Here is a 27,729-nt window from a genome sequence, read left to right on the forward strand (position 1 = left end):
TCTAGAGACCGATTTTCATTAAGTCTATCTTGTTTGAATTCGAGGAAAACATTGCTTGTAATTGGTATCTCATAACCTTTTTTTTAAAGTTCGTATCGTTAAACTGCCTTGAAATAAGGTCTAGTCTCTTTTGGGTTCTTTCTTCTAGGTGTCATTTTACAAACTTACTCACGTAAATCTGATTAAGTACAATCGTGTAAGACTCAGTCGACATATCTTTGAACTCTCTAGTGAAATAACTAGGGTCTATTCGTGTAATTACATTATGATTAAAAGTCGATATTTCCTTCAGTATGAGACAAATGCACTAATACTCTCTTTTTTATATTAAGTTATTAAGCAAAATCTGGATTGTCAATATTCTATACAACTTTATTAATTATTAGGCAATTAATAACCTTTAAGTAGCTCTTTTTCTCCTTTTAGAAATTATGAACGAATACCAGTAACCTCTCTTCTGAGTCCACATCCAATTCTCGTTTCCTTTCAAAGGAGTATCAGTATTTCTGAGATCACTTAGTTCTGTATTAGTTAGCTAAGAGAAGGTAACGCTTTGATAACTAAGCACAAGTACCTGTCCATCTTGAATTACTGCTTCAGATATTTCAGTTAGGACTATGAACGTTTTCTGTAACGAAATTTTTAGGTGCCTGTTCACAATAAATCTGCAATTCTTTTTAGCATAGAAAGAAACATATCAGGAATCAAACTTAGCTCCCATTTCCCTCCTCTTCTTTTCTTTGTTGCTCTTTGTTGATTATTTTCCTTTGGGGCAGTTCACACAAACAGGAGCTTTATGAGAGTGTCAAAGTTTTACTATCCCCAAAGACACGTTGGCCGCGACTGTTCAGAAATAAAAATCTGCCGCCACCATCAGTTTCTCTGAAGTTAACTACAACAGCAAAAAATTATTTCCCTGGCCAGGTGTTCGCTTGTAGCCTCTTTAAAACCCCACTGTTACTGCTGAAGAAAGAACGCTCCTCATAAGATTGAATAAATGTACAGAGAACGCTGTTCTCTTTCTGTTTCTCACAAAACTATCCATACGTCCTTAACCAGTGAGGACAAAATAAGCAACTTAAAAACGACATCAGAGATATCAGTGATATTCAGATCGAATATCTGACTCACCACCTGTTCTCATCTAGTTCCGACTTGCGGTGTAGCATCAGTGTTCTTCTAACCGTGCAACTACTGGATGCTATCCATGGACAATAATCCAGATACAGAAATGGTGGCTCTAAACCAGCCTGTAAGTGGTAACGGTTTGACGATGCTTGCAATTTTAATGACAGTGAAATTGGCCCTGTTCATCTGATACAATTAAATCATTGCCGTGCAAAACAGTGCTAAAGGAATTTTTTATCTACGAAGTTAATCAAGAATCACAAGTAATTCAGATTCTTACATTTAAATGCACGATAAACTGTTTCATAAGCGTTGAAAATGATAAGCTGATGACTTGGCTGGCCTGAAAAAACGATCTGGAATATGATTCAATAAACACATATCCGGATAAAACAGTTGTACTTGCGGGAGTCATATCGTGACTGCTGAAGGTTTAGTGTTTAACGACAAATAGCGTTGCAGAAGCATATGTATCTCATCGATGGCGCAAAATCGAAGCATACTGACGCTTGAATTGCAAGCAATTCTTCAGAATGAAGCTTGAAATTACTGAATCTCGGTAAGAACGACTCTGTGTTCACCACAATTCGTCTCGCTGGTGCAGCCAGATATCACCATAATAATTTGCAGATGGCGGCTGACGTGACTGGAAAATCGATCAATCATTTCGTTCCAGAAACTTGCATTTGCATTTAAGATCAACTCTGATGTATAAGTGCCCAGCTCATAAAGTCTGCTTAAGGAGCTGCGTAGTCACGGAGACGCCCGGCTGAAGAGATACGTGGCTGTAATCATCTGCCCGAGATGGTGACTCATCTGCTTCGTACCAGGAAGACTCGTGTTTCTGCGTTTTTATTTCATCACGTAACTTTGATTTGCTAAACGACAAATATTCTGAGCGTCGACCATTGAAAAGTTGTTTTAAAAGACGCTGACCTCCATTCCTTACTCTGATTTCAGGTAGTTAACGAAAAACAGGCTTTGCAATACTGGTTGATGAAAAAGTGTGTCCTATTCGCTTTCTGTCTCTGTCTATAGCCAATAAGGATGGACCTCTGTAAGCTGAGCCCTGTTTCCCACTTCTGAATTATTTTTGTTACCAAATCGTTGCGGTTTTCACATTTTGTTAAACTTTTGTCCTGCACTGCCTGGGCCCCGTAGCAGTGCCCCACACACTTCGGAGGCCTTGTTAACTGTGCTGTTCCTCATTCCGCGCTCAGGTATTACCTGTAGCAGTCTGTGTATTTCGACGGTTCCTGCCTGTCTACCGTTCTGTTCACAAAGTGCCCTTCTGGGTCTGTGCCAGAAACAGCTTGTATCCAATCACGCCCCGCCCCTCCCTCTTACCATACACAACTCATTAAAAACAAACTCCACTGTTCCAACACAACCAGGGGATACACCCTACAGGCCTACACTGTTACTTTTGGCATCCTGCGCCCAGAATGGCTCCTCACAGGGCGAGCCAGCCTGACCACATGGCACTGACCCTCCCAGGTGTCAGAGTCCCTTCTGCGAATTTTCATGGAGTGGTATTGTTTGCGACTTTTGTGACTTGCTGTGCATCTGCTAGTTCACTGCCCAATGAAAGATGCTTTCATAGAAGCCTCTTATTTAGGTGAACATACAATTCAATATGAAAATGTAATCTATGTTAGCTAAGTACTGGCAATCACTGGTACTGACGCACGTTTTGTTTATCGGAGGGGATTAAATGTTCTGATTTGATTTGTGTTTTTAATTCTCGTTTTACATCAGCGATGAGACAGTTTGGGGAAAATTGTCGTGAAACATCAGCCTTCCTGTTGTTTTTAAATTTATGCAGATGCAGCTGTGCTCAGAAGTTGGTACAGTGAAAGCGCATCAAACAAAATTTGTCCTGATGAGGGATTATGTGCTCCTTCGAGGCACTGTTTGTTTGAATTATGATTTTGTCAAAAGTACACATCAACATTACTTTCTTATTTAATGTACTCGTTCACAACTCATTTACTCTTCTTTTAAGATTGACTTTACAAATTCTACTCTTAGTCTGACCCACAGTCAATCATAGTATTTACCTGTACTACGATATGAACTAAAGATGTTGTTTAACGTTCTTACTAAAAAACTGGAAAATCCTTGTCTAAATTACTACAAATTTTCAATCGATACTCTATTAAATATTCCTCATTCAGACACAAACTACATATGTTACATGTATAATACACATTGAAGAGCCAAAGAAACTGGTACACCTGCCTAATTAGTGTAGGGACCCCGCGAGCATGCAGAAGTGCCACAACACGGCGTGGCATGGGCGTGACTAATGTCTGAAGTAGTGCTGGAAGGAACTGACACAATGAGTACTGCAGGGCTGTCCAAAAATCCGTAAGAGTGCATGGGGTGAAGTTCTCCTCGGAACAGCACGTTGCAAGGCATCCCAGGTATGCTCAATAATGTTCATTTCTGGGGAGTTTGGTGGCTAGCTGAAGTGAAGTGTTTAGACTCAGAAGAGTGTTCCTGGAGCCACTCTGTAGCAATTCTGGACGTCTGGACGTGTGGGGTGTCGCATTGCCCTGCTGTAATTCCCCAAGTCCGTCGGAATGCACAATGGACTGAACGGATGCAGGTGATCAGACAGGATGCTTACGTACGTATCACCTGTCAGAGTCGTACCTAGACGTACCAGGGGTCCCATATCACTACAACTGCACACGCCCCACACCATTACAGAGCCTCCACAAGCCTGAACAGTCCTCTGCTGACATGCAGGGTCCATGGGTTCATGTCGCGCGGAGTGGCCCCGCTGTTCGAGGCGCCATGCACGGATTGCGCGGCCCTTCCCGTCGGAGGGTCGAGTCCTCCCTTGGGCATGGGTATGTGTGTTGTTCTTAGCATAAGTTAGTTTATGTTCGTTTAAGAAGTATGTAAGTCTAGGGACCGGTGAGCTCACCAGTTTGGTCCCTTAGGAACTCACACACATTTTCCATGGATTCATGAGATTGTCTCCATACCCGTACACGTCTATCCGCTCGATAAAATTTGAAACGAGACTCGTCCGATCAGGCAATATGTTTCCAGTCATCAACAGTCCAATGTCGCTTTTTTTTGTTTTGGTTTTAGGGCGCAAAACTTCTATGGTCATTAGCGCCCGGTCCGTGACTTAGGAAACAGTAAAAAGCCGAAATTGAAAACCAGCAGCAATGGGAACGAAAGTCATAAAATTGGAGAAACTAAGAGCAGAAGGAAGGCTTAAAAATCCACTACAGAAAGGGGTTGGTTGTCCCCAGAAAAAGCTTCAAATGACTGACGCCATTTCAGTGGCACTAATAAACTTGAGAACGCGGTCGGCTGAGCGCGTGTCATCTGCTAAAATCGACGATATATCAGGCGATAGCTGTAGACGGGAGCGTAACGGATTAAAATAGGGGCACTCAATTAAAAGGTGTCTTACCGTCCACAGCTGAGAGCAGTGGGGACAGAGTGGTGGAGGATCGCCGCTTAAAAGATGTCGATGGCTAAAAAGACAGTGCCCTATCCGGAGTCTAGTTAAAATTACCTCCTCCCGACGACGCGTTCGGGAGGAAGAGGTCCAAGCACAAGGAAGAGCTTTCATGTCCCGCAATTTATTATGGGTAAGTGTCGACCAATGCGTGTGCCATAAATTAACAACACGTCGACATAGAACGCTCCGTAGATCGGCGAAGGGTATCGATTGAATAGCTGGCCGAAGAAGAGAGACTGCAGCCTTGGCCGCTATATCGGCCGCCTCATTTCCACAGATACCAACGCTGCAACTGCTGTGTTCGGATGCAGACTGAGTTGGCATCCCTTCGCTCCCAGCTTCAGGCAGTGTTGGCTTTGGTCACACAGCTTGAGGCTGTTGCCAATGGGCATCACTGTGGGGGTCCGGATGGGGGTTTGTCGGGGACGGCCAGCTCGTCCCACGCATCCCCTGATCGGACTACGACTGTGGTTGCCTGGGCTACTGCCCGCATTGAGGCTGATCCCTCACCTGTGGTAGAGTGGGAGCTCGTCTCAAGGTGTGGCAGGGGGCGAAAGACATTCCGGAGGGCTGAACGGAAAGCCTCTCCAGTTTGTCTGACGAACCGGCTTCAGGCTCTGTCTCAGGCTGATACTGATCTTCGGCCTGACATGGCTGCTTGTCCTGTTCCAGAGGTTGCCCCTCAGTCTGCAACATCCGGGCAGTCGCAGAGGGTGGGCTTACTGGTAGTTGGGAGCTCCAACGTCAGGCGCGTAATGGGGCCCCTTAGGGAAATGGCAGCAAGAGAGGGGAAGAAAACCAATGTGCACTCCGTGTGCATACCGGGGGGAGTCATTCCAGATGTGGAAAGGGTCCTTCCGGATGCAATGAAGGGTACAGGGTGCACCCATCTGCAGGTGGTCGCTCATGTCGGTACCAATGATGTGTGTCGCTATGGATCGGAGGAAATCCTCTCTGGCTTCCGGCGGCTATCTGATTTGGTGAAGACTGGCAGTCTCGCTAGCGGGATGAAAGCAGAGCTCACCATCTGCAGCATCGTCGACAGGACTGACTGCGGACCTTTGGTACAGAGCCGAGTGGAGGGTCTGAATCAGAGGCTGAGACGGTTCTGCGATCGTGTGGGCTGCAGATTCCTCGACTTGCGCCATAGGGTGGTGGGGTTTCGGGTTCCGCTGGATAGGTCAGGAGTCCACTACACGCAACAAGCGGCTACACGGGTAGCGGGAGTTGTGTGGCGTGGGCTGGGCGGTTTTTTAGGTTAGATGGCCTTGGGCAAGTACAGAAAGGGCAACAGCCTCAACGGGTGCGGGGCAAAGTCAGGACATGCGGGGACCAAGCAGCAATCGGTATTGTAATTGTCAACTGTCGAAGCTGCGTTGGTAAAGTACCAGAACTTCAAGCGCTGATAGAAAGCACCAAAGCTGAAATCGTTATAGGCACAGAAAGCTGGCTTAAGCCAGAGATAAATTCTGCCGAAATTTTTACAAAGGTACAGACGGTGTTTAGAAAGGATAGATTGCATGCAACCGGTGGTGGAGTGTTCGTCGCTGTTAGTAGTAGTTTATCCTGTAGTGAAGTAGAAGTGGATAGTTCCTGTGAATTATTATGGGTGGAGGTTACACTCAACAACCGAACTAGGTTAATAATTGGCTCCTTTTACCGACCTCCCGACTCAGCAGTATTAGTGGCAGAACAACAGAGAGAAAATTTGGAATACATTTCACATAAATTTTCTCAGCATGTTATAGTCTTAGGTGGATATTTCAATTTACCAGATATAGACTGGGACACTCAGATGTTTAGGACGGGTGGTAGGGACAGAGCATCGAGTGACATTATACTGGGTGCACTATCCGAAAATTACCTCGAGCAATTAAACAGAGAACCGACTCGTGGAGATAACATCTTGGACCTACTGATAACAAACAGACCCGAACTTTTCGACTCTGTATGTACAGAACAGGGAATCAGTGATCATAAGGCCGTTGCAGCATCCCTGAATATGGAAGTTAATAGGAATATAAAAAAAGGGAGAAAGGTTTATCTGTTTAGCAAGAGTAATAGAAGGCAGATTTCAGACTACCTAACAGATCAAAACGAAAATTTCTGTTCCAACACTGACAATGTTGAGTGTTTATGGAAAAAGTTCAAGGCAATCGTAAAATGCGTTTTAGACAGGTACGTGCCGAGTAAAACTGTGAGGGACGGGAAAAACCCACCGTGGTACAACAACAAAGTTAGGAAACTACTGCGAAAGCAAAGAGAGCTCCACTCCAAGTTTAAACGCAGCCAAACCCTCTCAGACAAACAGAAGCTAAACGATGTCAAAGTTAGCGTAAGGAGGGCTATGCGTGAAGCGTTCAGTGAATTCGAAAGTAAAATTCTGTGTACCGACTTGACAGAAAATCCTAGGAAGTTCTGGTCTTACGTTAAATCAGTAAGTGGCTCGAAACAGCATATCCAGACACTCCGGGATGATGATGGCATTGAAACAGAGGATGACACGCGTAAAGCTGAAATACTAAACACCTTTTTCCAAAGCTGTTTCACAGAGGAAGACCGCACTGCAGTTCCTTCTCTAAATCCTCGCACAAACGAAAAAATGGCTGACATCGAAATAAGTGTCCAAGGAATAGAAAAGCAACTGGAATCACTCAATAGAGGAAAGTCCACTGGACCTGACGGGATACCAATTCGATTCTACACAGAGTACGCGAAAGAACTTGCCACCCTTCTAACAGCCGTGTACCGCAAGTCTCTAGAGGAACGGAGGGTTCCAAATGATTGGAAAAGAGCACAGATAGTCCCAGTCTTCAAGAAGGGTCGTCGAGCAGATGCGCAAAACTATAGACCTATATCTCTGACGTCGATCTGTTGTAGAATTTTAGAACATGTTTTTTGCTCGAGTATCATGTCGTTTTTGGAAACCCAGAATCTACTATGTAGGAATCAACATGGATTCCGGAAACAGCGATCGTGTGAGACCCAACTCGCTTTATTTGTTCATGAGACCCAGAAAATATTAGATACAGGCTCCCAGGTAGATGCTATTTTTCTTGACTTCCGGAAGGCGTTCGATACAGTTCCGCACTGTCGCCTGATAAACAAAGTAAGAGCCTACGGAATATCAGACCAGCTGTGTGGCTGGATTGAAGAGTTTTTAGCAAACAGAACACAGCATGTTGTTATCAATGGAGAGACGTCTACAGACGTTAAAGTAACCTCTGGCGTGCCACAGGGGAGTGTTATGGGACCATTGCTTTTCACAATATATATAAATGACCTAGTAGATAGTGTCGGAAGTTCCATGCGGCTTTTCGCGGATGATGCTGTAGTATACAGAGAAGTTGCAGCATTAGAAAATTGTAGCGAAATGCAGGAAGAACTGCAGCGGGTAGGCACTTGGTGCAGGGAGTGGCAACTGACCCTTAACATAGACAAATGTAATGTATTGCGAATACATAGAAAGAAGGATCCTTTATTGTATGATTATATGATAGCGGAACAAACACTGGTAGCAGTTACTTCTGTAAAATATCTGGGAGTATGCGTGCGGAACGATTTGAAGTGGAATGATCATATAAAATTAATTGTTGGTAAGGCGGGTACCAGGTTGAGATTCATTGGGAGAGTGCTTAGAAAATGTAGTCCATCAACAAAGGAGGTGGCTTACAAAACACTCGTTCGACCTATACTTGAGTATTGCTCATCAGTGTGGGATCCGTACCAGATCGGTCTGACGGAGGAGATAGAGAAGATCCAAAGAAGAGCGGCGCGTTTCGTCACAGGGTTATTTGGTAACCGTGATAGCGTTACGGAGATGTTTAATAAACTCAAGTGGCAGACTCTGCAAGAGAGGCGCTCTGCATCGCGGTGTAGCTTGCTCGCCAGGTTTCGAGAGGGTGTGTTTCTGGATGAGGTATCGAATATATTGCTTCCCCCTACTTATACCTCCCGAGGAGATCACGAATGTAAAATTAGAGAGATTAGAGCGCGCACGGAGGCTTTCAGACAGTCGTTCTTCCCGCGAACCATACGCGACTGGAACAGGAAAGGGAGGTAATGACAGTGGCACGTAAAGTGCCCTCCGCCACACACCGTTGGGTGGCTTGCGGAGTATAAATGTAGATGTAGATGTAGGTGTAGATGTCCCAGGAGCCAGAGGAATGCCACCGAGACGCCCCCCAGGTGGAGCAAGCGCAGACAGTCCTGAATCCGGTGGACCAGAGGGTGCACAGGATAAAGAACTTGGAGACTGATGAGAGAGCTGAGAGAATCTGAGCAGATAACGTACTGTATCCGCTGATGGCGGCGGATGTAGTGGACAGCCTGGAGAACAGCGTAAAGCTCCGCAGTATAAACCGAACACTGGTCGGGAAGTCGAAAGTGATTTGGGGTGTCGCCAACAATATAGGCACTCCCTACACCTAACGATGTTTTCGAGCCGTCGGTGTAAATAAATGTGGCGTCCGTCATTTGTGCACATAGAGCAGCAAATGCCCGACGATAAACAAGTGAAGGGGTACTATCCTTGGGTACTGACAAAGGTCACGGAGCAGGCAGATCCGGGGACGGAGCCAAGGCGGTGCTCTACCCCAAGTTGTCAAGAAGGTGTTAGGAAAGCGGAAGGAAAGAGAATGGAGCAGTTGACGGAAGCGGACTTGCGGTGGTAGTAGGGAAGAGGGGCGGCCTGCATACCCTACATCAAAGGAGGCGTCGAAAAAAAAATGTCATGGGCTGGATTAGCAGGCATGGAAGACAGATGGCTAGCATAACGACTCAGAAGGACTGCTCGCCGATTGGACAGCGGAGGTTCAGCAGTCTCAGCATAAAGGCTTTCTACAGGGCTGGTGTAAAAAGCTCCAGACACTAAACGTAATCCACGGTGGTGGATAGAGTCGAGACGCCGAAGAATAGACGGCCGAGCAGAGGAGTAGACTATGCTTTCATAGTCCAATTTCGAGCGCACTAAGGCGCGATAGAGGCGGAGAAGGACCACTCGGTCCGCTCCCCAGGAGGTACCATTCAGGACACGGAGGGTGTTGAGGGATCGCAGACAGCGAGCCGAAAGATAGGAAACGTGGGAGGACCAGCACAGTTTTCTGTCAAACATAAGACCCAAGAATTTAGCGACGTCTGTAAACGGAAGGTTGACAGGACCTAGATGCAAGGAGGGCAGAAGAAACTCCTTACGTCGTCAAAAATTAACACAAACGGTCTTACTGGGAGAAAAACGGAAGCCGGTTTCGATGCTCCAAGAGTGGAGGCGATCGAGACATCCTTGAAGACGTCGTTCAAGAAGGCTGGTCCGTTGAGAGCTGTAGTAGATCGCAAAATCGTCCACAAAGAGGGAGCCCGAGACATCAGGAAGGAGACAATCCATAATTGGATTTATGGCAATGGCAAACAGTACAACACTCAGCACTGAGCCCTGGGGTACCCCGTTTTCTTGGGAGAAAGTACGGGAGAGAGTAGTGTTCACCCGCACCCTAAATGTGCCCTCTGCCATAAATTCGCGAAGAAAAAGGGGCAGCCTACCTCGAAAGCCCCAAGAGAACAGTGCGCGTAGGATGCCTGTCCTCCAACAGGTATCGTATGCTCTCTCCAGATCAAAAATTATTGCTACTGTTTGGCGTTTCCGGAGAAAATTGTTCATGATATAAGTGGAGAGAGCAACAAGATGGTCAACTGCAGAACGATGCTTTCGGAATCCGCATTGGGCAGGTGTTAAAAGACTGTGGGACTCCAGCCACCAAGCTAAACGACAATTCACCATACGCTCCAAAACCTTACATACACTACTCGTGAGAGAAATGGGGCGATAGCTAGAGGGGAGATGTTTGTCCTTTCCAGGTTTCGGAACAGGAACGACGATAGCTTCCCGCCATCGTCTGGGAAAAGTACTGTCGGTCCAAATTCGATTATAAAGGCGAAGGAGGTAACGCAGACTATGGGTTGATAAATACAGCAACATTTGGACGTGGATACCATCCGGTCCTGGGGCGGAGGAGCGAGAAGAAGAGTGCATGTTGGAGTTCCCGCGTGGAGGAAACAGTATTGTAGCTTTCGCGATTTTGAGAGGAGAAAGCAAGAGGTCGCACTTCCGCTGCACGTTTCTTCGGGAGAAACGCTGGCGGGTAATTTGAAGAGCTCGAAATCTCAGCAAAGTGCTGACCTAAGGAGTTAGAAATTGCGACGGGGTCCACTAATGTATCATGCGCGACAGTGAGCTCAGAGACCGGGGAGAAACTAGGCGCGCCTGAGAACCGTCGAAGCCGACTCCAAACTTCCGAGGAGGGAGTGAAGGTGTTAAATGAGCTAATAAAGAATTTCCAGCTTGCCTTCTTGCTATCGCGGATGACACGACGGCATCGCGCTCGGAACTGCTTATAGCGGATACAGTTGGCCAAAGTAGGATGGTGGCGGAAAACGCGGAGAGCACGTCGACGCTCACGTATTGCATCACGGCATGCCTCGTTCCACCAAGGAACTGGGGGGCGCCGGGGCAATTCGGCGGTGCGTGGTATTGAATGTTCCGCAGCTGTAAGAATAACGTCGGTAATATGTGTGACCTCATCGTCGACGCTGGGAAAGTGACGGTCATCGAAAGTCGCTAGAGACGAAAAAAGTGTCCAATCGGCTTGGGCAAACTTCCAGCGTCGCTGGCACAAGTAGGGCTGTTGAGGCTGCAGTCTAAGGACACATGGAAAGTGGTCACTCGAGTGTGTATCATCAAGGGCGAAGCATTCGAAGCGCCGAGCTAGCGGAACAGTACCGACCGCAAGGTCCAAATGAGATAAATTTGTCTTGGAGGCAGACAAAAATGTAGGGACCCCAGTGTTGAGGCAAACTAGATCTGCTTGGTGGAAGACGTCTAGCAATAGTGAGCCACGTGGACAAGGATGTGGAGATCCCCAAAGCGGGTGATGGGCATTGAAGTCCCCAACCAGCAAATATGGGGGTGGAAGCTGACCAAGAAGATGAAGGAGATCAGCTCGTGCCATTGGTGTGGACGATGGAATGTATACAGTACAAAGGGAGAACGTGTATCCGGAAAGGGAAAGACGGACGGCGACAGCTTGGAAGGAAGTGTTTAAATGGATTGGGTGATAATGGAGAGTTTCATGGAGAAGAATCATGAGTCCTCCATGTGCCGGAGTGCCTTCAACAGAAGGGAGATCATATCGGATGGACTGAAAATGAGGGAGAACAAAGCGGTCATGGGGACGCAGCTTTGTTTCTTGAAGACAGAAGATGACCGGCGAGTAGGATCGTATGAGGGCCGACAATTCATCCCGATTGGCTCGAATGCCGCGGATATTCCAGTGGATAATGGACATAGGGTGAACAGAAAATTGAGGAATGTGACCAAGGTCGCTGTCAACTCAACGACTGCTCAGAGCTTGCGACCTACAGCATGGAATGGCATTCAGCCGAAGGCAGAAGATCCTGATCCATAGGTTGGTCAGGAGCAGCTCCTGCCGCCAGCGAGTGGCCGGTTGATCGGCCGCCAGCAGTGCGCCTCGGCGACACAGAAGATGGCCAAGGGCGATTTCCGCCAGGTGGTGCTGTAGATGGGACACGCCTTGGCGGAGAAGGAGAGGAACTAGATTTCTTTGTAGCCTTCTTGGAAGTATGATGTTTAGAAGAAGGAGGAACCGATGGTTGTGAAGATGGGGTACGTAAAAACTCTTCACGAGTATGCTCTTTTTTCGAAGTCTTGGTGTCTGACTTTTGGGCTCGAGATTTAGCAGAACTCGACGAAGGGTGAGCCAAAGAGTGGGCAGGCGAAAGTGGTGAGGTTGAACGGGCAATCTTTGCACTGGCCGATCTGACGACCGTGGCACTAAAGGTGAGATCTAAAGTCTGCGTGGCCGCCTCCTTTGTTGGCCGAGGAGAAGCAAGGACAGTGCTGTATTTTCCTTTCTGAGGCACGGTGGGCTGTCGACTGGCGAATAATTTTCGAGCAGCAAAGGTCGACACCTTTTCCTTTACTCTAATTTCCTGGATGAGCTTTTCGTCCTTAAAAACGGGACAATCTCGAGAGGAAGCAGCGTGGTCACCCATACAGTTGATGCAGTGAGGGGACGGAGGTGGACAAGCACCCTCATGGGCATCCTTGCCACATGTAACACATTTGGCCGGATTGGAACAGGACTGGCTGGTGTGATTGAACCGCTGACACCGATAGCAACGCGTAGGGTTTGGGACGTATGGGCGAACGGAAATTATCTCATAGCCCGCTTTGATTTTCGAAGGGAGTTGAACTTTGTCAAATGTCAAGAAGACAGTGCAGGTTGGAATGATGTTCGTGTCAACCCTTTTCATAACCCTATGAACAGCCGTTACGCACTGGTCAGACAGGTAGTGCTGAATTTCTTCGTCAGACAATCCATCGAGGGAGCGTGTATAAACGACTCCGCGCGAGGAATTTAAAGTACGGTGCGGTTCCACCCGGACAGGGAAGGTGTGTAGTAGTGAGGTACGCAGCAATTTTTGTGCCTGGAGGGCACTGACTGTTTCTAACAACAGCGTGCCATTCCGTAATCAGGAACAAGACTTTACAGGACCTGCAATTGCGTCGACACCTTTCTGAATAATGAAAGGGTTGACCGTGGAGAAGTCGTGACCTTCGTCAGACCGAGAAACAACAAGGAACTGTGGCAACGATGGAAGAACTGACTGTGGCTGAGACTCAGTGAACTTACGTTTGTGAGCAGACATAGTGAAAGGTGAGGAAACCACTGCGGAAGAATCCCCCATGATTACCGGCATCTCCGGTGGCGCGCTCCTCCCTTGTGGGGGCCCTCTCTGAGGGCACTCCCGCCTTAGGTGATTGTTCACACCTCAGGTCACACCTCCCGACAAACGGACGGAGGGACCAATCGGCACTTTCGGAAGGTATCAGCTCGGGTAATCACCCCTCCCTGGGCCTGGCCGTTACCAGGGGGTACGTACATGTCCTACCTGTCTACCCGGGGCGGGGAATTACGCGTTACCCCGTCACCGGCTACGCATGGAAGTGCGTGGGTTGGCCTTCAGACACACACAGGGAGGAATAAAGAGAGGTAGGGAAAGGAAAGAAGAGAGGTCTCAAAAGCCGCAGCGGAGAGAAGGGTAAAGAGAAGAGGTAAGGAAAAGAGAAGGACAAAGGAAGGATGAAGACATACAAGCAAGGAAGGCGAAGAATGCTGTACATTTACAAGCGTCCGTCTCCGGACGTAGGCACAAACCATACTCCCAGAGGGGGAGAAAGGGAAGGAAAGAGCCAGAGGTGAGGGGGGGGGGCGAAGATGGGGGATGGGGAAGGATGTGGAAAGGGAAGGTATACAGCAGGGTAATGAAGGAAGGCCACATTAGCTCGGGGTCCCGTGCTCACTACGCACGTATCCACAAAAGAGTTGTGGATCCCCTGGGGGGGGGGGGGGGAGTCCAATGTCGCTGTTGACGGGCCCAGGTGAGGAGTAAAATACACTCCTGGAAATTGAAATAAGAACACCGTGAATTCATTGTCCCAGGAAGGGGAAACTTTATTGACACATTCCTGGGGTCAGATACATCACATGATCACACTGACAGAACCACAGGCACATAGACACAGGCAACAGAGCATGCACAATGTCGGCACTAGTACAGTGTATATCCACCTTTCGCAGCAATGCAGGCTGCTATTCTCCCATGGAGACGATCGTAGAGATGCTGGATGTAGTCCTGTGGAACGGCTTGCCATGCCATTTCCACCTGGCGCCTCAGTGGACCAGCGTTCGTGCTGGACGTGCAGACCGCGTGAGACGACGCTTCATCCAGTCCCAAACATGCTCAATGGGGGACAGATCCGGAGATCTTGCTGGCCAGGGTAGTTGACTTACACCTTCTAGAGCACGTTGGGTGGCACGGGATACATGCGGACGTGCGTTGTCCTGTTGGAACAGCAAGTTCCCTTGCCGGTCTAGGAATGGTAGAACGATGGGTTCGATGACGGTTTGGATGTACCGTGCACTATTCAGTGTCCCCTCGACGATCACCAGTGGTGTACGGCCAGTGTAGGAGATCGCTCCCCACACCATGATGCCGGGTGTTGGCCCTGTGTGCCTCGGTCGTATGCAGTCCTGATTGTGGCGCTCACCTGCACGGCGCCAAACACGCATACGACCATCATTGGCACCAAGGCAGAAGCGACTCTCATCGCTGAAGACGACACGTCTCCATTCGTCCCTCCATTCACGCCTGTCGCGACACCACTGGAGGCGGGCTGCACAATGTTGGGGCGTGAGCGGAAGACGGCCTAACAGTGTGCGGGACCGTAGCCCAGCTTCATGGAGACGGTTGCGAATGGTCCTCGCCGATACCCCAGGAGCAACAGTGTCCCTAATTTGCTGGGAAGTGGCGGTGCGGTCCCCTACGGCACTGCGTAGGATCCTACGGTCTTGGCGTGCATCCGTGCGTCGCTGCGGTCCGGTCCCAGGTCGACGGGCACGTGCACCTTCCGCCGACCACTGGCGACAACATCGATGTACTGTGGAGACCTCACGCCCCACGTGTTGAGCAATTCGGCGGTACGTCCACCCGGCCTCCCGCATGCCCACTATACGCCCTCGCTCAAAGTCCGTCAACTGCACATACGGTTCACGTCCACGCTGTCGCGGCATGCTACCAGTGTTAAAGACTGCGATGGAGCTCCGTATGCCACGGCAAACTGGCTGACACTGACGGCGGCGGTGCACAAATGCTGCGCAGCTAGCGCCATTCGACGGCCAACACTGCGGTTCCTGGTGTGTCCGCTGTGCCGTGCGTGTGATCATTGCTTGTACAGCCCTCTCGCAGTGTCCGGAGCAAGTATGGTGGGTCTGACACACCGGTGTCAATGTGTTCTGTTTTCCATTTCCAGGAGTGTAGTTCAAATTGCTCTGAGCACTATGAGACTTAACATCTGAGGTCGTCAGTCCCCTAGAACTTAGAACTACTTAAACTTAACTAACCTAAGGACATCACACACATCCATGACCGAAGCACGATTCGAACCTGCGACCGTAGCAGTCACGCGGTTCCGGACTGTAGCGCCTAGAACCGCTCGGCCACCACGGCCGTCCGAGGCGTAAAGCTTTGCGTCGTGCAGTCAATAAGGGTACAGGAGTGGGCTTTCGGCTCCGAAAGCCCACATCGATAATGTTTCGTTAAATGGTTCGCACACTGACACTAGTTGATGGCCCTTCACTGAAACCTGCAGCAATCTGCGGAAGGGTAGCACTTCTGCCACGTTGAACGATTCTCTTCAGTCGCCGCTGTCCCGTTATTGCAGGATGATGATCCGGGCGCAGCGATGTTGGAGATCTGATGTTTACCGGATTCCTGATACTCCGGGTACACTCGCCAATTAGTCGTACGGAAAAATCCCCCTTCATCGCTACCTCGGAGATGCTGTGCGCCATCGCTAGTACGCTATTACACAATGTTCAAATTCACTCAAATTTTGATTACCTGACAGTGTAGCGGCAGTAACCGATCTAACAACTGCACCAGAAATTCGTTGTTTTATATAGGATCTATAGCCTGAAAAATACCCTGCTGACATGCAACGTCCATGGATTCATGATGTTGTCTCCAGAACCGTACACGACCATCCGCTCGATACAATTTGAAACGAGACTTGTCCAACCATGCAACATGTTTCCAGTCATCAACAGTCCAGTGTCGCTGTTGACGGGCCCAGGCGGGGCATAAAGCATTGTGTCGTGCAATCATCAAGGGTAGACATGTGAGCCTTCGGCTCCGAAAGTCTATATGGATGGTGTTTCGTTGAATGGTTCGCATGCTGACATTTTTTGATGGCCCAACATTGAAATCCGCAGCAATTTGCGGAGGGGCTACACTTCTGTTACGTTGAACGATTCTCTTCAGTCGTCGTTGGTCCCTTTCTTCCAGGGTCCTTTTCCGGCAGCAGCGATGTCGGACATTTGATGTTTTACCGGATTCCTGATATCCACGGTACACTCGTGAAATGGTCGTATACCCACTTAATCGCTACCTTGGAGATGTGTCGCATCTCTCGTGCTCCGACAATAGCACCATGTTCAAATCCGCTTAAATCTTGTTAACCTGCCATTGTAACAGCAGTAACCGATCTAACAACTGCGTCAGACACCTCTTGTCTTATGTAGGTGTTGTCAACCGCAGCGTCGTATTGTGTCTGTTTAAATACCTCTGTATCTGAATACGCATGCGCATACCAGTATCTTCAGTGTATAAATACAGGCATAATACATAATACGGATAAGTTGTTAGCAAAAATCTTGAAAATATTTGACCAATTTACTTCAGATTTTTACACAGCACTCTAATGAACATTAAGATGGGCATAGGCTTTACATTTTATAAAGCAACAATGAACAGGTTTTCTGTTAAAAGCAACTGCAGGAAAGAAAATGCTGTGCTATGAAAATGAGCTATTTCATGTTCTTTCTCGCTGTCGGTATTAACTACCATAGCAGGGGATGTAAACCGTTACTCAAATTGTTTCTCCAAGATATTCCGCTTACTTATGCAAAATTTAAACGAAAACTTTATACAAGAAAAACTGTTGGTTTTCTTATCTGCAGTGACCTTTAACAGAACACAGCGTAACTGTATTAATGACTTTTTGGCTTATGATTTGAATACTACTGCGGAATTTGAATCATCCGAAACTGTGGAATCCATCTGCACATCAAAATTATGTAAATTATTGTTATTGAACCTACTATCCTCAGGAATCCAGCAGCTAGAGAGGTCTGTCTCTACCTCAAATACCAATGATGCCAACTGATTTACTAATCAATTTACGAGACTTCGTTTGCAATAACAATAACCATGGTTCAAGCTGAGAGAGAGGGAGAAGAGGTGATGAATAGAGACTGGGAGAGGAGGTAATGGGCAGAGACAGGCGGTGGAGGAGGAGGTAAAGACAGAGATTTGGAGAATAAGATTATGATATATATCCATTTCCCATACGTATTTATCAGTTGTGAAGCTAGTGACTAGGCAGTGTAATATTAAGTTCTTTGCTCAGCCTTTAAACATTGATGAATTACTCATTCACACTTCAAATAATTTTCAAAACTTAGCTCAGGCTTTTGCTACATGTGTAGGTTAAGACAAAGGAATATAGTAAATATCTTGAAAGCACATCATCACGTAATAATATACGTAGTTTAAGATACAAAAAAGTTCGAGATACATACAGCAATATACTTTACAGAATGAGAATGTAAAATTCAAAATGTATATGTATCTCCACAAATCAAAATACACACCAACACACTTGGAATAACACAATGTAAATATAGAGCATATACAAATAATCATATTCAATTTTGTGTAAAATAAGCACACTTTTGACACTGTGTGTGAAACACTACGATTGGGACGAACAAATTTTAAGTGAATAACGATACAAAACTGATGACCTCAAACATTACAAAATACGTATGTTCTCAATACATAATATTCAAACAAGCTAAAACCAACAAAAAATTTAAGAAAAATCTTAATAAAAGTTCATATTAAGACAACAGGTTATGAAAAAATTTTAAGACACACCGAAGTACATTATGTAATTGCTAAAAAGAAGCACATAAAACTGTCGTTGGTCTGAGGCAGAAAAAAAAAGTTCGTGACACGAGACTGACAAAGTCACTCGCTTGATATGAGAGGTGCAAGATTAGACTGTGTTCAAGGTTCATGGCAGGATGCCTAGTTCGTTATGGCACATTGGCCTCAGTTTGACAAGAAGGTGAAATGGTTTGCAATGCAAGATTGTTCTGGGCATAAAGTTTCTTCTTTTTGTCTTTGTTGTACACACAATATGAAATCATAAGGTTTGGTGTTCACAATTCTGGTGACCATACTCCATCTCAAAAGTTGAAGATCACAGCTGATCAAAATTAGTTATTAATTGCAGCTGTAGAATCTGGTGGAGACATTGTAGTCTTCCTTACTGAATAATGTCACGAGGTGCTTCAAAACTGAGTGGTTAGGGTCCTTTCATTCGATCAACATTGTGAATTGTGACTAGTGTCCAAGTGTGAAGTGGTCAGTGGTCAGTGACCTCCTCTCAGTCAACAAAAATGTCTCACTGTTCGTTTTGTATTAATAAACAATATATTTATTACATGGGCAACATGTAATGGTTCGTTGACAAACTACATCTTGACCCCAAATGATATCATCATTTCAGAAATTTCCTGGCAGATTAAACTGTGTGTCGGACCTTTGCCTGTCGTGGGTAAGTGCGGTACCGACTGAGCCACTCAAGCACTACTCAGGACCAGTGCTCGCAGCCTTACTTCCACCAGTACCTTTTCACAGGTGCACTTCTGTGAAGTTTCGTAGGTAGGAGATGAGGTATCGGCGGAAGTGAGGCTGTGAGCACTGGGCCTCAGTAGTGTTTGGGTAACTCAGTACTCAGTCGGTAGAGCACTTGCCCGCTTAAGGCAAGGTCACGAGTTCGAATATCGGTCCGGCACACAGTCTTATTCTTCCAGGAAGTTTTATAACAGCGCAATCTCTGCTGTAGAGTAAACATTTGATACTGGAAATCATTTCCGTACGTAAGAAGGGCGGCTCGAGCACGCTTGTTTTGTAGTAGTAAGGTCTGAGGACACTCACTCAACTGTGCACTCGCTTATGGCGAGGCAGCAGTTGTTTCCAGGAAATCTCTTGGGACGGAAATCTCTGAGACAGGCTCATTCATCGGCAGCAGGTAAGCATTTATTGCGTTGTTCATGCAGAGGGTTGTCTAGGCTGGCGAGCGCCGACCGCCGGCATGAACCTAAACTATTCAACCTGCTGGCCACGTTTCTCGCATGAGTGACGACAGCGGCATCATACTGCCGCTGTACTCTTTCCAACCTGTCTTGTTACATCTGCCATTTGCCTCCCTCTCATGCCTTCTTCCAATGTTCAGTCGATGTGATGATGATGTATGGTTTGTGCGGCGCTCAACTGCGCGGTCATCAGCGCCCGTACAAAGTCCCAATTTTTGCACAGTCCAATTTTTTACACAGTCCAATCTAGCCACTGTCACGAATGATGATGATGAAATGATAAGGACAACGCGAACACCCAGTTCCCGGGCAGAGAAAATCCCCAACCCGGCGGGGAATCGAACCCGGAACCCCGTGAGCCAGAGGCGGCAGCGCTAGCCACTAGATCACGAGCTGTGGACGTTGTCGATGTGACCTCAAAAAGTTTAGAATACATATATTAGTAAAACTATCCTCATAAAATATAAATGCATTCCGCTCTTACAATTTATTTCTCATTTAATAACTACACATAAAAACCCACTGACAAGACCTTTCACATTTACCAGTAATACCATTGCATCTGCACAGTTAAGTAATCATTTATTACTGTCAATTCATACTGGATTCATATTCCTTCAGAGAATCATCTATACACATTCAGTTAATATGAGGTCTTCCATTCTTGTTAATTTTTAATTCTTTGCAATATTCATATTTATATTTAATTTACTTTACTTTACGATAGTTGATTCAGTTACACAAATTTTTCGATCACAGTTATCTCAATATTCTTTTGATTGGGAGCTCAGATGAGGTCTACGTTAGTAATTGATATCCTCCTACAATTATTTATTGTTTACATGCCCTAGTAGTTATCCCAGAGAGGTCTACTTACAGCCGGGCAATTACTCGCGCTCCTGCCACTCCACACTTCCAATGGACCTGGGACTCTGCAGAATTTCAATTTCTACAACGTTGTCATGAACTATTTTCCACACGCCGTAAGGTCCACAAAATATATAGGGGAATTTGCGGTTTAAGTATCTGCGTTTCTTGATCGTAACAAAACCTTGTCGCCCACTGTAAGCCTCATTTGTCTTATCGGTAACAGAGCGGTTGTCTACAATTTTTCTTCTTCGCTTACTTTTCAGAGCAGGTGGCTACAATCTCAGTAAAGCCCTGGGAACTCCTCAGTCCAAATCTTTAAACGTAAGCGATCTGCAGCATCCAAAAATGATGCGTACTTCTGCACAAATAGAAACTGTTTTCTGACTTCATCTCTTTCGCATGATAAGACTTCTGCGGTTGTGGTGATGATTACTGGTAAGCTGAATGTAACAGAACTCCCCTGACACAGCATAATCTGTTATATTGTAATTCTTCTTACTGTCTGTTTCTTTCCTCTTTGCTTTGACCAGTTACATACTCGAATTTCTGCTACTCTCCTTCACTTTCATGACCACGTCTAACATCTCTGTTCTTTCGGTTCATGTTGGCCTGCAATTACTTTATCTGTACCAAATCTCCAATTTCTTCCTTCTCGCGTTGACTTTCTGGTACTTTCGTATCAGATGCCATTTCGTTATATATTAACACATGCTCAGCGGTGACGGTTATCACGTCAACTTGATTTTCCGATTTTCGTAACATATTCATCTGTGAATTTGCGTACTCCTACTTCCATGACTTGATGGATTCCACATCTTTATCTAATCTGTCTGTAGCTCCCTTAGTATTCCGAGTTACTGTATCTATTTTCGTACTGAATTCTTGTGCCTATTCATATATTGTCTTCGTGATATGGTTGGTTACCTTGGTAACCTGGCCATCAGTCGTCTTGTTCAGAGTTTTCATCTGCTCATCTTCTTTGCTGTTCATTTTCTTTAAACTGTGCATCCACTTTTTCTTCACTTTTATTAAATTCTTCCTAGTTTTTCTTGAATAAATTTCCGTTTATTTTCTTTTTTTCAAACATTCCATCCATTTTTATGAATTCCACATCATTTTTCTCGTCTCTGTTCCTCAATATATGTCCACTTTTCTTGAATCACACATTTTTTCTTGTTTCTCTTCCTTAATATATCTTCAGTCTTGTTGAAATGTTGCGTTATTTTTGTTATGACTCTTCCTTATTTATCTTCGCTTTTCTTAAATTGCTCGTGTATCTTTTTCAATCGTTCAATCAGCAAGTTCTGCAGATGGAATGCTGTGTGTGGTTGAGATGTGGGCTCACAAGTTGCATCACTCTGTGCTGGACTTTAGTGGCCTGTTTTTTCTGAACTCTGCACTGCATGTGCTATCTCTAATATACTCTTATCTCCTACATTCAACTTCGAACACTTCATCATTAGCTTGTTCCTGACTTTGCTCGTTCCCCACATTGGTTTCATTTTGTGATGCTGTTTCTAACAGCTCGCCAAAATCTGCTTGCTGAATTCTCTCCTGCTGCACCTCCATGTCAGAAGCTCTGTTTACCCTTCGTTTTTATAAACTGGTTTGTAATTCACCATTCTATACTATATTTTAAAATTATTAAAGTAAGGATTGTCACAGAAAATCCTACGTTGACTATATAAAGTGGTGTATACAATGTTTACCCGTGCATAGGTTTATTAAATTTGTTGTGTGCTGAAAGACTATTTAAAAATTAGAATCTTGGGAATGATATGCACGAAGGTGGATTGGAAACAAACAGTACACACTAATGCTATGTGGCTGATTCATTAATCTCTGAATGGAGAATATTCTCACACCTTCAAAACGCGCTCTCGCACGTTCAGTATGTATTGAGAGTAACCAGAACATTTTGAAGGCCGTCAATACTATTTGTCAATTGACAATAGATCAATACGTGCCCTCACACAGTCGGTATACTGACGGTTTGATAGTAGTACTGAACATGTGGGGATCATTTCACTTTTTGTCCTATTTCGCGTTATACAGCAGAGGAAATTACTGTTATTTATCAGCTTCTGCAGCACAACCTTCTACCTCTATCTTCTACCTTCTCATGAGAATGTAGGCACGTTGGTGTATGAACTTCGTTGTATGTGGATGGTCCGCACAGCTCTAGTTTGGCTTCACGTGAGGCGGGCAGAGCGGAACACGAGAATAGCAGCTGGCCGGAGAGCAGTGTTCTGCACGTATCTGGACCGCCTGCCTGTGCCGTCACACATTGTGATGTGGTGAAAGGCTTTTCACCTCCCACGCGGCTCGTTGGTCTAGGGGTATGATTCTCGCTTAGGGTGCGAGAGGTCCCGGGTTCAAATCCCGGACGAGCCCTTTTTTCCTCTATTGGAGACATGCCAGTTGAAATAAGTAGGTTTGCGGTGAGCTTTCTTTCCCAGAATGTTACTATGCCTTTGCGAAGACATGGATTGCAAAAACCAATGGTCTGATTTAGCAAAACCTTGAACAGATAACCCGAACACAGTCAAATAAAAAATGGATAATGACAAGCAGAACGATTAATTTCTTGTTGATTATCATCAACACTCATCCGAGTTCTCTCTGGCCGATAGAGACGCGGTATGTAGTTCGGCGGCCTTTTGTGTCCCAGGAAAACGTTACGCTGAGTGTACTATTATCTCTTATCTAATATAGTATCATCCGATCTCCCACGGGTACAGGTTGTGTACTTTCACATACTAAGCTTCAATCTAGGAAATAGCTATGAGATATCTACAGCCCCCACCGATCTACTCCTCGCGATTTTGAGGATCACTACCTTCCGGATATGGCCTGGAGACTCGAACTGACAAAGATGCGCATACTAAGAAAAATGTGGACCCACCTCAGCCGCACCAAAGACTGGTACGCAAGCTGCAAAGCATCCCAATATGAAAATAATATTTTACACACTGTAACTGTATCGCAATCGAGCAAACAACAGAAATCATTAGTAATGAATGCCCGATAAATTTTTTTAAGGGAACTGGAAAGATCTCGTAAAGCCCTCTCCAAAGGCTACCACGTGGCTTAAGTTCCCTTCAGATAGGGCTCTGATGGAACTATGATATCAGTAACCTTTCTAAAAGCTTCCCACTATGACCTGATACTTGTTTGTTCATATATTTACATTTTTGTAGTCTTGTTTACGTGTTTTATATCTGATTTATTTTTCTGAAGTTTTGCCGTCCGCAAATTTAATAAAACGTGTATGTTTCGTAGCAAAACCTTTTAGTCGAAGTTGGTATTCTGAAACTAAGTGTCTTTGTTATTGTGAATAAGCTCATGGAACATTTCGGCGTTTTGTCATAAAACAAGCAAAAACTGATCAGTAAATTGTTTTAAATGCTCCCGAGACTGAGCACTATGCCTCTTTCTGATTCATTTTCGTAATCCTCTGAAGGAAGTAGTCCTCTCTGAAAATTCCAAAAAAATCGATTTTACTTATTGAAATACTCTCTTGGATATCTGTTTTTTGTGGTGTTCATCCCAGGTTCGCCAGAATCTCTGTTATCGAGTTACAAGGCGATTTGTGAACAAGTATCTCCGAAAACCATTCACAGCGGGAAAAAAAGTAGTCGACATCGTGGCCAGTGTGGTAGCATGTAATTTGAACAACTGCTTACTCTAACTTGAGATGAACCAGATTTTTACAGCGTCTGTACAAGAGTGGACGGAAAGCACGCCGAGCGAGCTGAGCAGCGGCTGACAGAAGCTGCCCAAGAGAGCTGCAGGACCTCCGTGACCACCAAGAAGATGGAGGAGGACCTCTTTTTCGATCTGGAAGGAATGCTGTATGGTCCAGGCATCACTGACTAGAGGTCACTATTTAACTCGACTACAAAAAATGCACTCGTAAATTTTAAACGCGCTTCTCTCGAAACCATACCTTTCAAATTGTCGGTAAACGTAACTTGAGAACAGCATATACGATTTTGATCCGAATTTGATGCCGACATTCTAAGTTGAATTCTCTACCGACGTACGTAGTCGTCCTGTGATGTTTTCAAAATTCTGTTTTCAGTGCAAGTTTTGGTCTCGATTTTGTGGGCGAAGGAAACGACATTTCTTTCAACACGTCACCATTTTGGTAGAATTTAATATTTTTCAATTATCCTGTGCATTTTGATAGAAAATGGCTAACAAAATTATTTTATCACAGATTCGGCGGGAGTGCTATGGGAATTTCCGCCGATGACCAATGTCATTCTAAGTTGAATTCTCTACCGACGTACGTAGTCGTCCTGCGATGTTTTCAAAATTCTGTTTTCAGTGCAAGTTTTGGTCTCGATTTTGTGGGCGAAGGAAACGACATTTCTTTCAACACGTCACCATTTTGGTAGAATTCAATATTTTTCAATTATCCTGTGCAGTTTGATAGAAAATGGCTAACAAAATTATTTTGTCACAGATTCGGCGGGAGGGCTATGGGAATTTCCGCCGATGACCAACGTCCTGGTTTCAAGAGGTGCTTCCGCCTGTTGCAGTGGTTACAGGAAGCATCCGACGTGAACGTAAAAGATATTTTTTAAAGACAAAAGTGTAAGCAATAAAATTATAGCATCAGATTTAAAAAAAAAATAGCTGTGAGCACTGCGGGACTCAACATGTGAGGTCATCAGTCAACCTAGAACCTAGAACTAGTTAAACCTAACTAACCTAAGGACAACGCACACATCCATGCCCGAGGCAGGATTCCAACCCGCGACCGTAGCGGTCGCGCGGTTACAGACTGAAGCGCCTAGAACCGCTTGGCCACACCGGCCGGCTCATATTTAAAATTATCTTTATATTTTATGAAACAATCACGAATACCACCTATTTTTCTTGCGTTCAAAGAGAGCTACTCCCTTCAGAACCACAATGAACAAATATACATAACTGGCATTTAACCGCTAAGAGATTATGTTAATTTTTAGATATTGATTATATACTTTGCGCTCAGCAGCTATTTTGTCAGCTGCCTAAAGCAATTTCTTGCTGATAAACATCTAATTAAGACCACCAACGTAAACCAACTCACTACACTTGGAAGAAGTCTGCCTCTTTATCCTAAGAAGCTACTGTTCTGCAGACTGAACTAATCACGAATCTGCAGCACTCAGTCCATCTATGCTTGCATGCTTTTTCACAACTTCTTAAATCGAATAGATAATATTTTTTACCTTATTTGATTATCTGGCGGTTACTGCCACTATTTTCTTCAGATATCGCTACTCTGTGTACAGGGACTTCGAACTCAGGGAGTCACAGTCAGGATTTAAGTAATTAACATACGTCGTGAACAGATAGCATCCAATAACACTTTTCCGAGAGACGCCCAAGCTCTTCCTCATTCATACTTGATAAACTTCTAGCTCGCGCCCTGGTTGATTTCGGCGTGCCCTAATAGACAGAATCTCTGAACTTCAACACACATAACGTTTGAATAAAAATTAGCGAACCTACAATATAATTTCTCATATCTCGAGTACTCACTACAATCCGATCCCCTTCGAACACGAAACACGCAAAGTACATAGAAAACTTGTGAAATACCCTCCAAATATTCAACGATAATTCTTGAGCTGGACAGCGATGGACATATACCAGCCTCTCTTTACTGAAAGATATGTAGATGGCTACGCTGCAGAAACATAAAAACATTTCTGTATTTTGGTTAATTCAGTGATTTCTGAGCTGGCAAAAGCAAAGCCTTCTACAAAATTTAAGTCGAAACCGGAAAATTGCGCGGGTATAACCGTGGCGTCGCATCAGAAGTTCGTAAGTAAACGAATCCTGAGCAGAGTCGCCAAGTTGTAAGTGGTCGTTGTCTGAGGATGCTTGCAATGACAATTACACGTATGAAAGTGGCTCTATTTATCTGACATAATTAGGAGATAATGAAGCCGTTGCCCTCCAAAACTACGAAAAAATCCGTTACCTACGAAACTGAAAAAGAATCACAACGGACTCATTTTATTACATTAAAATGCATGATAAATCATTTGACAAACTTTGACAGTGAAAAGCTAATTCCATGGCAGGGCTGGATAATGGATCTGAAATACGATTGAAGTGAACTTGTTTCAGGATAAAACAGTTATATCGGAGGGAGTCGTACCGAGATTGACGAAGGGTTACTGCTTAAAGACAGGAAGCGCTACATACGAGAATGCGTTTACCCCTATAGCCGGACGAGAAAGCATATTGATACCTAAACTGCAATCAAGTGTTCAGAATGAAGCTTGAAATTACAGACTCCCAGTAAAAAATGACTCAGTTTTCCCTACAATTCGTCTCGCTGCTGCAGCTAGATCTCACCATAATAATCTGGAGGCGGAGGCTGAAGCGGCTGCAAAATCCGTCACTGGTTTCGTTCCAACAGCTTGCATGTGCCTCTCAATTCAAATCAGCCAAGTGCCCAAGTCCCCCGCTTACCAAGTCTGCTCGAAGAGGCACCTGACTGCAGAGACGCTAGGTAGACGGGACGTCTGGCTGTAGAGAAGCCCCTAGTTGTAGAACCGCCATCTGTTTCCTACAAGTAACACTCGTGTCTCTTCGTCTTTCTTTCAGGACGTATCGCTGACTCTATGAACAATAAGTATTCTGAGAGTTGACCAGTGAAAAGTTGTCTTTTCAGACGTTGCCGTCCCTCCCTTACTCTCATTTCAGGTGATTAACTAGTAACATACTTCATAGAACTGGATGCTGAAGAACTGTGTCCTATTCTATTTCTGTCTCTGTCTACGGCCGGTGAGGATGGCTTTCTGTAAACACAGCCATTTTCCTCCCTCCTGCTTCCAAATTATAGAGGATGTTCAAAAAAAAGAGTCTAATACTTTGAAAGGTGGTGGTACTCATCGAAACAAGGAAAATAAGTTCAATAAACATGGATTCAGAAACGCATACTTTCCGAGATTAGCACGTGTTTATAGGAAGGGTTGCGCGACACTTGGTTGCAGTGGAAGCCTACTACTCGACAAGTGAAATGGCAGATATGATATTCTGCATGTGGTTTAGGAAATGGACGTAGCGTACGAGCCCGTGTCCTCTATGCTGCAAAATATCCACCGCGCAGAGTGCCGTCTGGTTAACTGTTCGGCAGACTTTTCCAGCGTCTGAGGGACACAGGTACCCCTGCACCTCGGAACACCGACAGTGGAAGGGCCAGCACAGCTCGCACGCCTAACATGGAGGAGCGTGTGCTACGTTCGATGGAAGAAACCACTGGGATCAGTGTCCGACGATTAGAAGCAGCAAAAAGCATGTCTCACTCTCTTATCTTAGCAGGGGGGAGGGGGGTGTACTTGATGAACAATTACTGTACCCACATCATCTACAACGCGTTCATGCGCTAAGGCCACAGGATCGTCACAGCAGACGGCGGTTCTGTCAGAAGCT

The 27,729-nt window shown here is 45.4% G+C and overlaps 1 non-coding gene across 1 annotated transcript; it reads left to right on the forward strand.

Moving 5' to 3' along the window:
• The first annotated feature begins 22,608 nt into the window (after positions 1-22,608).
• Trnap-agg lies at positions 22,609-22,680 on the forward strand. Its single transcript has one exon. It is a non-coding gene; the product is annotated as a tRNA-Pro (tRNA).
• The last annotated feature ends 5,049 nt before the right edge of the window (positions 22,681-27,729 follow it).

This window comes from Schistocerca americana, chromosome 2 (assembly GCF_021461395.2).
Source record: "Schistocerca americana isolate TAMUIC-IGC-003095 chromosome 2, iqSchAmer2.1, whole genome shotgun sequence".
NCBI classification, from domain to species: domain Eukaryota; kingdom Metazoa; phylum Arthropoda; class Insecta; order Orthoptera; family Acrididae; genus Schistocerca; species Schistocerca americana.